The following is a 14,576-nucleotide window of genomic DNA, read 5'->3' as shown; positions in this document are numbered from 1 at the left end:
AAAAAGGAATATATTCAAATATAAACTACACAGAAGCATTCTGTGAAACTTCTTTCTGATCTGAGCATTCAGCTAACAGAGTTAAACCATACTTTTGATTGAGCAGTTTTGAAACACTCTGTCTGTAGAAAATGCAACTGGACATTCGTAGCGCTAAGTGGGTAATAGTGGAAAAAAGAATATGTTCAAATATAAACTACACAGAAGCATTGTATGAAACACCTTTCTGTTCTGTGCATTCAACTAACAGAGTTGAACCTTACTTTTGATTGAGCCTTTCTGAAACACTCTTTCTGTAGAAACTGCAACTGGACATTCTGAGCGCTAAGAGGCCTCTATTGGGAAAAATAATATCTTCAAATAAAAACTACACAGAAGCATTGTGTGAAACTTATTTCTGATATGTTCATTAAGCTAACAGAGTTAAACCATACTTTTGATTGCGCAGTTCTGAACACACTTTTTGTAGAAAATGCAAGTGGACATTCGGAGCGCTAAGAGGGTAATAGTGGAAAAAGGAATATATTCAAATATAAACTACACAGTAGCATTCTGTGAAAATTCTTTCTGTTCTGTGCATTCAACTAACAGAGTTGAACCTTACTTTTGATTGAGCCGTTCTGAAACACTCTTTGTATAGAAACTGCAATTGGACATGCTAAGCGCTAAGAGGCCTACATTGGGAAAAAGAATATCTTCAAATAAAAACTACACAGATGCATTCTGTGAAACATATTTCTGATCTGTAAATTCAGTTAACAGACATAAAACATATTTTTGATTGAGCAGTTATGAAACATTCTTTTTGTAGAAAATGCAAGTGGAGATTCGGAGCGCTAAGAGGGTAATAGTGGAAAAAGGAATGTCTTCAAATATAAACTACACAGAATCATTCGGTGAAACTTCTTTCTGATCTGTGCATTCAGCTAACAGAGTTAAACCATACTTTTGATTGAGCAGATCTGAACACTCTTTCTGTAGAAAATGCAACTGGACATTTGGAGCGCTAAGAGCGTAGTAGTGGAAAAAGGAATATATTCAAATATAAACTACACAGAAGCATTCTGTGAGACTTCTTTCTGATCTGAGCATTCAGCTAACAGAGTTAAACCATACTTTTGATTGAGAAGTTTTGAAACATTCTGTCTGTAGAAAATGCAACTGGACATTCGTAGCGCTAAGTGGGTAATAGTGGAAAAAAGAATATGTTCAAATATAAACTACACAGAAGCATTGTATGAAACTTCTTTCTGTTTTGTGCATTCAACTAACAGAGTTGAACCTTACTTTTGATTGAGCCGTTCTGAAACACTCTTTCTGTAGAAACTGCAATTGGACATTCTGAGCGCTAAGAGGCCTCTATTGGGAAAAAGAATGTCTACAAATAAAAACTACACAGAAGAATTGTGTGAAACTTCTTTCTGTTCTGTTTGTTCAACTAAAAGAGTTGAACCTTAGTTTTGATTGAGCCGTTCTGAAACACTCTTTCTGTAGAAAATGCAAGTGGAGATTCGGAGCGCTAAGAGGGTAATAGTGGAAAAAGGAATGTCTCCAAATATAAACTACAGAGAATCATTCTGTGAAATTTTTTCTGATCTGTGCATTCAGCTAACAGAGTTAAACCATAATTTTGGTTGAGCAGATCTGAACACTCTTTCTGTAGAAAATGCAACTGGACATTTGGAGCGCTAAGAGAGTAGTAGTGGAAAAAGGAATATATTCAAATATAAACTACACAGAAGCATTCTGTGAAACTTCTTTCTGATCTGAGCATTCAGCTAACAGAGTTAAACCATACTTTTGATTGAGCAGTTTTGAAACACTCTGTCTGTAGAAAATGCAACTGGACATTCGTAGCGCTAAGTGGGTAATAGTGGAAAAAAGAATATGTTCAAATATAAACTACACAGAAGCATTGTATGAAACTTCTTTCTGTTCTGTGCATTCAACTAACAGAGTTGAACCTTACTTTTGATTGAGCCTTTCTGAAACACTCTTTCTGTAGAAACTGCAATTGGACATTCTGAGCGCTAAGAGGCCTCTATTGGGAAAAATAATATCTTCAAATAAAAACTACACAGAAGCATTGTGTGAAACTTATTTCTGATATGTTAATTAAGCTAACAGAGTTAAACCATACTTTTGATTGCGCAGTTCTGAACACACTTTCTGTAGAAAATGCAAGTGGACATTCGGAGCGCTAAGAGGGTAATAGTGGAAAAAGGAATATATTCAAATATAAACTAAACAGTAGCATTCTGTGAAAATTCTTTCTGTTCTGTGCATTCAACTAACAGAGTTGAACCTTACTTTTGATTGAGCCGTTCTGAAACACTCTTTCTGTAGAAACTGCAACTGGACATTCTGAGCACTAAGAGGCCTATATTGGGAAAAATAATATATTCAAATAAAAACTACACAGAGGCATTGTGTGAAACTTATTTCTGATGTGTGCATTCAGCTAACAGAGTTAAACCATACTTTTGATTGCGCAGTTCTGAACACTCTTTCTGTAGAAAATGCAAGTTGAAATTCGGAGCGCTAAGAGGGTAATAGTGGAAAAAGCAATATACTCAAATATAAACTACAAAGAAGCATTCTGTGAAACTTCTTTCTGTTCTCTGCATTCAACTAACTGAGTTGAACCTTGCTTTTGATTGAGCCGTTCTGGAACCCTCTTTCTGTAGAAAATGCAATTGGACATTCTGAGCGCTAAGAGGCCTATATTGGGAAAAATAATATCTACAAATAAAAACTACACAGAAGCATTCTGTGAAACTTCTTTCTGTTCTGTGCATTCAACTAAAAGTGTTGAACCTTAGTTTTGATTGAGCCGTTCTGAAACACTCTTTCTGTAGAAAATGCAATGGACATTCGGAGCGCTAAGTTAGTAATAGTGGAAAAAGGAATATCTCCATATAAAAACTACACAGAAGCATTCTCTGAAACTCCTTTCTGTTCTCTGCATTCAACTAACAGAGCTGAGCCTTACTTTTGGAGGAGCTGTTCTGAAACACTCTTTGTGTAGAAACTGCCAGTGGAAATTCAGAGCGCTAAGAGGGTAATAGTCGAAAAAGGAATATCTTCAACTAAATACTACACAGAAGCATTCTGTGAAACTTCTTTCTGTTCTGTGCATTCAACTAAAAGAGTTGAACCTTAGTTTTGATTGAGCCGTTCTGAAACACTCTTTCTGTAGAAAATGAAAGTGGAGATTCGCAGCGCTAAGAGGGTAATAGTGGAAAAAGGATTATCTCCAAATATAAACTACACAGAATCATTCTGTGAAACTTCTTTCTGATATGTGCATTCAGCTAACAGAGTTAAACCATACTTTTGATTGAGCAGATCTGAACACTCTTTCTGTAGAAAATGCAACTGGACATTTGGAGCGCTAAGAGGGTAGTAGTGGAAAAAGGAATATATTCAAATATAAGCTACACAGAAGCATTCTGTGAAACTTCTTTCTGATTTGAGCATTCCGATAACAGAGTTAAACCATAATTTTGATTGAGGAGATTTGAAACACTCTGACTGTAGAAAATGCAACTGGACATTCGGAGCGCTAAATGGGTAATAAAGGAAAAAGGAATATGTTCAAATATAAACAACACAGAAGCATTGTATGAAACTTCTTTCTGTTCTGTGCATTCAACTAACAGAGTTGAACCTTACTTTGGATTGAGCCGTTCTGAAACACTCTTTCTGTAGAAACTGCAATTGGACATTCTCAGCTCTAAGAGGCCTATATTGGGAATAATAATATCTTCAAATAAAAACTACACAGCAGGATTGTGTGAAACTTATTTCTGATATGTGCATTCAGCTAACAGAGTTAAACCATACTTTTGATTGCACAGTTCTGAACACTCTTTCTGTAGAAAATGCAAGTGGACATTCGGAACACTAATACGGTAATAGTGGAAAAAGGAATATATTCATTTATAAACTACACAGAAGCATTCTGTGAAACTTCTTTCTGTTCTGTGCATTGAACTAACTGAGTTGAACCTTACTTTTGATGGAGCCGTTGTGAAACACTCTTTCTGTAGAAACTGCAATTGGACATTCTGACCGCTAAAAGGCCTATATTGGGAAAAAGAATATCTACAAATAAAAACTACACAGAATGATTCTGTGAAACTTCTTTCGGATCTGTGCATTCAACTAACAGAGTAAAACCATACTTTTGATTGAGCCGTTCTGAACACTCTTTCTGTAGAAAATGCAAGTGGACATTCGGAGCGCTAAGAGGGTAATAGTTGAAAAAGGAATATATTCAAATATAAACTACACAGAAGCATTCTGTGAAACTTCTTTCTGTTCTGTGCATTCAACTAACAGTGTTGAACCTTACTTTTGATTGAGCCGTTCTGAAACACTCTTTCTGTAGAAACTGCAATTGGACTTTCTAATCGCTAAGAGGCCTACATTGTTAGAAAGAATATCTTCAAATAAAAACTACACAGAAGCATTCTGTGAAACATATTTCTGATATGTGCATTCAGTTAGCAGAGCTAAACCATACTTTTGATTGAGCAGTTATGAAACACTCTTTGTGTAGAAAATATAAGTGGACCTTCGGAGCGCTAAGATTGTAATAGGGGAAAAAGGATTATCTCCAAATAAAAACCACACAGAAGCATTCTCTGAAACTCCTTTCTGTTCTCTGAATTCAACTAACAGAGTTGAGCCTTACTTTTGAAGGAACAGTTCTGAAACACTCTTTGTGTAGAAACTGCCAGTGGACATTCGGAGGGCTAAGTGGGTAATAGTCAATAAAGGAATATCTTCAACTAAATACTACACAGAAGCATTCTGTGAAACTACTTTCTGTTCTGTGCATTCAACTAAAAGAGGTGAACCTTACTTTGCATTGAGCCGTTCTGAAACACTCTTTCTATAGAAACTGCAATTGGACATTCTGAGCGCTAAGAGGCCTATATTGGTAAAAAGAATATTTTCATATAAACACTACACAGAAGCATTCTGTGAAACTTCTTTCTGATCTGTGCATTCAGCTAACAGAGTTAAACCATACTTTTGATTGAGCAGATCTGAACACTCTTTCTGTAGAAAATGAAAGTGGAGATTCGGAGCGCTAAGAGGGTAATAGTGGAAAAAGTATTATCTTCAAATATAAACTACACAGAATCATTCTGTGAAACTTCTTTCTGATATGTGCATTCAGCTAACAGAGTTAAACCATACTTTTGATTGAGCAGTTCTGAACACTCTTTCTGTAGAAAATGCAACTGGACATTTGGAGCGCTAAGAGGGTAGTAGTGGAAAAAGGAATATATTCAAATATAAGCTACACAGAAGCATTCTGTGAAACTTCTTTCTGATCTGAGCATTCCGCTAACAGAGTTAAACCATACTTTTGATTGAGGAGATTTGAAACACTCTGACTGTAGAAAATGCAACTGGACATTCGGAGCGCTAAGTGGGTAATAATGGAAAAAGGAATATGTTCAAATATAAACAATACAGAAGCATTGTATGAAACTTCTTTCTGTTCTGTGCACTCAACTAACAGAGTTGAACCTTACTTTTGATTGAGCCCTTCTGAAACACTCTTTCTGTAGAAACTGCAATTGGACATTCTCAGCTCTAAGAGGCCTATATTGGGAATAATAATATCTTCAAATAAAAACTACACAGCAGCATTGTGTGAAACTTATTTCTGATATGTGCATTCAGCTAACAGAGTTAAACCATAATTTTGATTGCACAGTTCTGAACACTCTTTCTGTAGAAAATGCAAGTGGACATTCGGAGCGCTAATACGGTAATAGTGGAAAAAGGAATATATTCAATTATAAACTACACAGAAGCATTCTGTGAAACTTCTTTCTGTTCTGTGCATTCAACTAACTGAGTTGAACCTTACTTTTGATGGAGCCGTTGTGAAACACTCTTTCTGTAGAAACTGCAATTGGACATTCTGACCGCTAAAAGGCCTATATTGGGAAAAAGAATATCTACAAATAAAAACTACACAGAAGCATTCTGTGAAACTTCTTTCGGATATGTGCAATCAACTAACAGAGTAAAACCATACTTTTGATTGAGCCGTTCTGAACACTCTTTCTGTAGAAAATGCAAGTGGACATTCGGAGCACTAAGAGGGTAATAGTTGAAAAAGTAATATATTCAAATATAAACTACACAGAAGCATTCTGTGAAACTTCTTTCTGTTCTGTGCATTCAACTAACAGAGTTGAACCTTACTTTTGATTGAGCCGTTCTGAAACACTCTTTCTGTAGAAACTGCAATTGGACTTTCTAAGCGCTAAGAGGCCTAGATTGTTAAAAATATATCTTCAAATAAAAACTACACAGAAGCATTCTGTGAAACATATTTCTGATATGTGCATTCAGTTAACAGAGCTAAACCATACTTTTGATTGAGCAGTTATGAAACACTCTTTGTGTAGAAAATATAAGTGGACCTTCGTAGCGCTAAGATTGTAATAGGGGAAAAAGGATTATCTCCAAATAAAAACCACACAGAAGCATTCTCTGAAACTCCTTTCTGTTTTCTGAATTCAACTAACAGAGTTGAGCCTTACTTTTGAAGGAACAGTTCTGAAACACTCTTTGTGTAGAAACTGCCAGTGGACTTTCGGAGCGCTAAGTGGGTAATAGTCAATAAAGGAATATCTTCAACTAAATACTACACAGAAGCATTCTGTGAAACTCCTTTCTGTTCTGTGCATTCAACTAACTGAGTTGAACCCTACTTTTGATGGAGCCGTTGTGAAACACTCTTTCTGTAGAAACTGCAATTGGACATTCTGAGCGCTAAGAGGCCTATATTGGTAAAAAGAATATTTTCATATAAACACTACACAGAAGCATTCTGTGAAACTTCTTTCTGATATGTCCATTCAGCTAACAGAGTTAAACCATACTTTGGATTGAGCAGTTCTGAAACACTCTTTCTGTAGAAAATACTACTGGACATTTGGAGCGCTAAGTGGGTAATAGTGGAAAAAGGAATATCTTCAAATATAAACCACACAGAATCATTCTGTGAAACTTCTTTCTGATCTGTGCATTCAGCTAACAGAGTTAAAGCATACTTTTGATTGAGCAGTTCTGAACACTCTTTCTGTAGAAAATGCAACTGGACATTTGGAGCGCTAAGAGGGTAGTAGTGGAAAAAGTAATATATTCAAATATAAACTACACAGAAGCATTGTATGAAACTCCTTTCTCTTCTGTGCATTTAACTAACAGAGTTGAACCTTATTTTTGATTGAGCCGTTCTGAAACACTCTTTCTTTACAAAATGCAAGTGGATATTCGCAGCGCTACGACGGTAATACTGGAAAAGGAATATATTCAAATATAAACTACACAGAAGCATTCTGTGAAACTTATTTCTGTTCTGTGCATTCAACTAACTGAGTTGAACCTTACTTTTGATGGAGCCGTTCTGAAAAGCTCTTTCTGTAGAAACTGCAATTGGACATTCTGAGCGCTAAGAGGCCTATATTTTGAAAAAGAATATCTTCAAATAAAAACTACACAGAAGCATTCTGTGAAACTTATTTCGGATATGGGCATTCAACTAATAGAGTAAAACCATACTTTTGATTGAGCCGTTCTGAACACTCTTTCTGTAGAAAATGCAAGTGGACATTCTGAGCGCTAAGAGGGTAATACTAGAAAAAGTAATATCTTCAAATATAAACTACACAGAATCATTCTGTGAAACTACTTTCTGATCTGTGCATTCAGCTAACAGAATTAAACCATACTTTTCATTGAGCAGTTCTGAACACTCTTTCTGTAGAAAATGCAACTAGACATTTGGAGCGATAAGAGGGTCGTAGTGGAAAAAGGAATATATTCAAATATAAACTACACGGAAGCATTCTGTGAAACTTCTTTCTGATCTGAGCATTCAGCTAACAGACTTAAACCATACTTTTGACTGAGCAGTTTTGAAACACTCTGTCTTTAGAAAATGCAACTGGACATTCGGAGCGCTAAGTGGGTAATAGTGGAAAAAGGAATATGTTCAAATATAAACTACACAGAAGCACTGTATGAAACATCTTTCTGTTCTGTACATTCAACTAACAGAGTTGAAACTTACTTTTGATTGAGCCGTTCTGAAACACTCTTTCTGTAGAAACTGCAATTGGACATTCTGAGCCCTAAGAGGCCTATATTGGGAAAAATAATATATTCAAATAAAAACTACACAGAGGCATTGTGTGAAACTTATTTCTGATATGTGCATTCAGCTAACAGAGTTAAACCATACTTTTGATTGCGCAGTTCTGAACACTCTTTCTGTAGAAAATGCAAGTTGAAATTCGGAGCGCTAAGAGGGTAATAGTGGAAAAAGCAATATACTCAAATATAAACTGCAAAGAAGCATTCTGTGAAACTTCTTTCTGTTCTCTGCATTCAACTAACTGAGCTGAACCTTGCTTTTGATTGAGCCGTTCTGGAACACTCTTTCTGTAGAAAATGCAATTGGACATTCTGAGCGCTAAGAGGCTTATATTGGGAAAAATAATATCTACAAATAAAAACTACACAGAAGCATTCTGTGAAACTTCTTTCTGTTCTGTGCATTTAACTAAAAGTGTTGAACCTTAGTTTTGATTGAGCCGTTCTGAAACACTCTTTCTGTAGAAAATGCAAGTGGACATTCGGAGCGCTAAGTTAGTAATAGTGGAAAAAGGAATATCTCCATATAAAAACTACACAGAAGCATTCTCTGAAACTCCTTTCTGTTCTCTGCATTCAACTAACAGAGCTGAGCCTTACTTTTGGAGGAGCAGTTCTGAAACACTCTTTGTGTAGAAACTGCCAGTGGAAATTCAGAGCGCTAAGAGGGTAATAGTCGAAAAAGGAATATCTTCAACTAAATACTACACAGAAGCATTGTGTGAAACTTCTTTCTGTTCTGTGTATTCAACTAAAAGAGTTGAACCTTAGTTTTGATTGAGACGTTCTTAAACACTCTTTCTGTAGAAAATGAAAGTGGAGATTCGGAGCGCTAAGAGGGTAATAGTGGAAAAAGGATTATCTTCAAATATAAACTACACAGAATCATTCTGTGAAACTTCTTTCTGATATGTGCATTCAGCTAACAGAGTTAAACCATACTTTTGATTGAGCAGTTCTGAACACTCTTTCTGTAGAAAATGCAACTGGACATTTGGAGCGCTAAGAGGGTAGTAGTGGAAAAAGGAATATATTCAATTATAAACTACACAGAAGCATTCTGTGAAACTTCTTTCTGTTCTGTGCATTCAACTAACTGAGTTGAACCTTACTTTTGATGGAGCCGTTGTGAAACACTCTTTCTGTAGAAACTGCAATTGGACATTCTGACCGCTAAAAGGCCTATATTGGGAAAAAGAATATCTACAAATAAAAACTACACAGAATGATTCTGTGAAACTTCTTTCGGATCTGTGCATTCAACTAACAGAGTAAAACCATACTTTTGATTGAGCCGTTCTGAACACTCTTTCTGTAGAAAATGCAAGTGGACATTCGGAGCGCTAAGAGGGTAGTAGTTGAAAAAGGAATATATTCAAATATAAACTACACAGAAGCATTCTGTGAAACTTCTTTCTGTTCTGTGCATTCAACTAACAGAGTTGAACCTTACTTTTGATTGAGCCGTTCTGAAACACTCTTTCTGTAGAAACTGCAATTGGACTTTCTAATCGCTAAGAGGCCTACATTGTTAAAAAGAATATCTTCAAATAAAAACTACACAGAAGCATTCTGTGAAACATATTTCTGATATGTGCATTCAGTTAGCAGAGCTAAACCATACTTTTGATTGAGCAGTTATGAAACACTCTTTGTGTAGAAAATATAAGTGGACCTTCGGAGCGCTAAGATTGTAATAGGGGAAAAAGGATTATCTCCAAATAAAAACCACACAGAAGCATTCTCTGAAACTCCTTTCTGTTCTCTGAATTCAACTAACAGAGTTGAGCCTTACTTTTGAAGGAACAGTTCTGAAACACTCTTTGTGTAGAAACTGCCAGTGGACATTCGGAGGGCTAAGTGGGTAATAGTCAATAAAGAAATATCTTCAACTAAATACTACACAGAAGCATTCTGTGAAACTACTTTCTGTTCTGTGCATTCAACTAAAAGAGGTGAACCTTACTTTGCATTGAGCCGTTCTGAAACACTCTTTCTATAGAAACTGCAATTGGACATTCTGAGCGCTAAGAGGCCTATATTGGTAAAAAGAATATTTTCATATAAACACTACACAGAAGCATTCTGTGAAACTTCTTTCTGATCTGTGCATTCAGCTAACAGAGTTAAACCATACTTTGGATTGAGCAGATCTGAACACTCTTTCTGTAGAAAATGAAAGTGGAGATTCGGAGCGCTAAGAGTGTAATAGTGGAAAAAGTATTATCTTCAAATATAAACTACACAGAATCATTCTGTGAAACTTCTTTCTGATATGTGCATTCAGCTAACAGAGTTAAACCATACTTTTGATTGAGCAGTTCTGAACACTCTTTCTGTAGAAAATGCAACTGGACATTTGGAGCGCTAAGAGGGTAGTAGTGGAAAAAGGAATATATTCAAATATAAGCTACACAGAAGCATTCTGTGAAACTTCTTTCTGATCTGAGCATTCGGCTAACAGAGTTAAACCATACTTTTGATTGAGGAGATTTGAAACACTCTGACTGTAGAAAATGCAACTGGACATTTGGAGCGCTAAGTGGGTAATAATGGGAAAAGGAATATGTTCAAATATAAACAACACAGAAGCATTGTATGAAAATTCTTTCTGTTCTGTGCATTCAACTAACAGAGTTGAACCTTACTTTTGATTGAGCCCTTCTGAAACACTCTTTCTGTAGAAACTGCAATTGGACATTCTCAGCTCTAAGAGGCCTATATTGGGAATAATAATATCTTCAAATAAAAACTACACAGCAGCATTGTGTGAAACTTATTTCTGATATGTGCATTCAGCTAACAGAGTTAAACCATAATTTTGATTGCACAGTTCTGAACACTCTTTCTGTAGAAAATGCAAGTGGACATTCGGAGCGCTAATACGGTAATAGTGGAAAAAGGAATATATTCAATTATAAACTACACAGAAGCATTCTGTGAAACTTCTTTCTGTTCTGTGCATTCAACTAACTGAGTTGAACCTTACTTTTGATGGAGCCGTTGTGAAACACTCTTTCTGTAGAAACTGCAATTGGACATTCTGACCGCTAAAAGGCCTATATTGGGAAAAAGAATATCTACAAATAAAAACTACACAGAAGCATTCTGTGAAACTTCTTTCGGATATGTGCAATCAACTAACAGAGTAAAACCATACTTTTGATTGAGCCGTTCTGAACACTCTTTCTGTAGAAAATGCAAGTGGACATTCGGAGCGCTAAGAGGGTAATAGTTGAAAAAGTAATATATTCAAATATAAACTACACAGAAGCATTCTGTGAAACTTCTTTCTGTTCTGTGCATTCAACTAACAGAGTTGAACCTTACTTTTGATTGAGCCGTTCTGAAACACTCTTTCTGTAGAAACTGCAATTGGACTTTCTAAGCGCTAAGAGGCCTAGATTGTTAAAAATATATCTTCAAATAAAAACTACACAGAAGCATTCTGTGAAACATATTTCTGATATGTGCATTCAGTTAACAGAGCTAAACCATACTTTTGATTGAGCAGTTATGAAACACTCTTTGTGTAGAAAATATAAGTGGACCTTCGGAGCGCTAAGATTGTAATAGGGGAAAAAGTATTATCTCCAAATAAAAACCACACAGAAGCATTCTCTGAAACTCCTTTCTGTTTTCTGAATTCAACTAACAGAGTTGAGCCTTACTTTTGAAGGAACAGTTCTGAAACACTCTTTGTGTAGAAACTGCCAGTGGACTTTCGGAGCGCTAAGTGGGTAATAGTCAATAAAGGAATATCTTCAACTAAATACTACACAGAAGCATTCTGTGAAACTCCTTTCTGTTCTGTGCATTCAACTAACTGAGTTGAACCCTACTTTTGATGGAGCCGTTGTGAAACACTCTTTCTGTAGAAACTGCAATTGGACATTCTGAGCGCTAAGAGGCCTATATTGGTAAAAAGAATATTTTCATATAAACACTACACAGAAGCATTCTGTGAAACTTCTTTCTGATATGTCCATTCAGCTAACAGAGTTAAACCATACTTTGGATTGAGCAGTTCTGAAACACTCTTTCTGTAGAAAATGCTACTGGACATTTGGAGCGCTAAGTGGGTAATAGTGGAAAAAGGAATATCTTCAAATATAAACCACACAGAATCATTCTGTGAAACTTCTTTCTGATCTGTGCATTCAGCTAACAGAGTTAAAGCATACTTTTGATTGAGCAGTTCTGAACACTCTTTCTGTAGAAAATGCAACTCGACATTTGGAGCGCTAAGAGGGTAGTAGTGGAAAAAGTAATATATTCAAATATAAACTACACAAAAGCATTGTATGAAACTCCTTTCTCTTCTGTGCATTTAACTAACAGAGTTGAACCTTATTTTTGATTGAGCCGTTCTGAAACACTCTTTCTTTAGAAAATGCAAGTGGATATTCGCAGCGCTAAGACGGTAATACTGGAAAAGGAATATATTCAAATATAAACTAAACAGAAGCATTCTGTGAAACTTCTTTCTGTTCTGTGCATTCAACTAACTGAGTTGAACCTTACTTTTGATGGAGCCGTTCTGAAAACCTCTTTCTGTAGAAACTGCAATTGGACATTCTGAGCGCCAAGAGGCCTATATTTTGAAAAAGAATGTCTTCAAATAAAAACTACACAGAAGCATTCTGTGAAACTTATTTCTGATATAGGCATTCAACTAATAGAGTAAAACCTTACTTTTGATTGAGCCGTTCTGAACACTCTTTCTGTAGTAAATGCAAGTGTACATTCTGAGCGCTAAGAGGGTAATACTAGAAAAACTAATATCTTCAAATATAAACTACACAGAATCATTCTGTGAAACTTCTTTCTGATCTGTGCATTCAGCTAACAGAATTAAACCATACTTTTCATTGAGCAGTTCTGAACATTCTTTCTGTAGAAAATGCAACTGGACATTTGGAGCGCTAAGAGGGTAGTAGTGGAAAAAGGAATATATTCAAATATAAACTACACAGAAGCATTCTGTGAAACTTCTTTCTGATCTGAGCATTCAGCTAACAGAGTTAAACCATAGTTTTGACTGAGCAGTTTTGAAACACTCTGTCTGTAGAAAATGCAACTGGACATTCGGAGCGCTAAGTGGCTAATAGTGGAAAAAGTAATATGTTCAAATATAAACTACACAGAAGCATTGTATGAAACAGCTTTCTGTTCTGTACATTCAACTAACAGGGTTGAACCTTACTTTTGATTTAGCCGTTCTGAAACACTCTTTCTGTAGAAACTGCAATTGGACATTCTGAGCGCTAAGAGGCCTATATTGGGAAAAATAATATATTCAAATAAAAACTACAAAGAAACATTGTGTGAAACTTATTTCTGATATGTGCGTTCAGCTAACAGAGATAAACCATACTTTTTATTGCGCAGATCTGAACACTCTTTCTGTAGAAAATGCAAGTGGACATTCGGAGCGCTAAGAGGGTAATATTGGAAAAAGCAATATATTCAAATATAAACTACACAGAAGCATTCTGTGAAACTTCTTTCTGTTCTCTGCATTCAACTAACTGAGTTGAACCTTGCTTTTGATTGAGCCGTTCTGGATCACTCTTTCTGTAGAAAATGCAATTGGACATTCTGAGCGCTAAGAGGCCTATATTGGGAAAAAGAATATCTACAAATAAAAACTACACAGAAGCATTCTGTGAAACTTCTTTCTCTTCTGTGCATTCAACTAAAAGTGTTGAACCTTAGTTTTGATTGAGCCGTTCTGAAACACTCTTTCTGTAGATAATGCAAGTGGACTTTCGGAGCGCTAAGATAGTAATAGTGGAAAAAGGAATATCTCCAAATAAAAACTACACAGAAGCATTCTCTGAAACTCCTTTCTGTTCTCTGCATTCAACTAACAGAGCTGAGCCTTACTTTTGAAGGAGCAGTTCTGAAACACTCTTTGTGTAGAAACTGCCAGTGGAAATTCAGAGCGCTAAGAGGGTAATATTCGAAAAAGGAATATCTTCAACTAAATACTACACAGAAGCATTGTGTGAAACTTCTTTCTGTTCTGTGCATTCAACTAAAAGAGTTGAACCTTAGTTTTGATTGAGCCATTCTTAAACACTCTTTCTGTAGAAAATGAAAGTGGAGATTCGGAGCGCTAAGAGGGTAATAGTGGAAAAAATATTATCTTCAAATATAAACTACACAGAATCATTTTGTGAAACTTCTTTCTGATATATGCATTCAGCTAACAGAGTTAAACCATAGTTTTGATAGAGCAGTTCTGAACACACTTTCTGTAGATAATGCAACTGGACGTTTGGAGCGCTAAGAGGGTAGTAGTGGAAAAAGGAATATATTCAAATGTAAGCTACACAGAAGCATTCTGTGAAACTTCTTTCTCATCTGAGCATTCAGCT

The sequence above is a fragment of the Symphalangus syndactylus genome, chromosome 12, assembly GCF_028878055.3.
Source record: "Symphalangus syndactylus isolate Jambi chromosome 12, NHGRI_mSymSyn1-v2.1_pri, whole genome shotgun sequence".
Taxonomy (NCBI): Eukaryota; Metazoa; Chordata; class Mammalia; order Primates; family Hylobatidae; genus Symphalangus; species Symphalangus syndactylus.
This window is presented reverse-complemented; position numbering follows the sequence as displayed.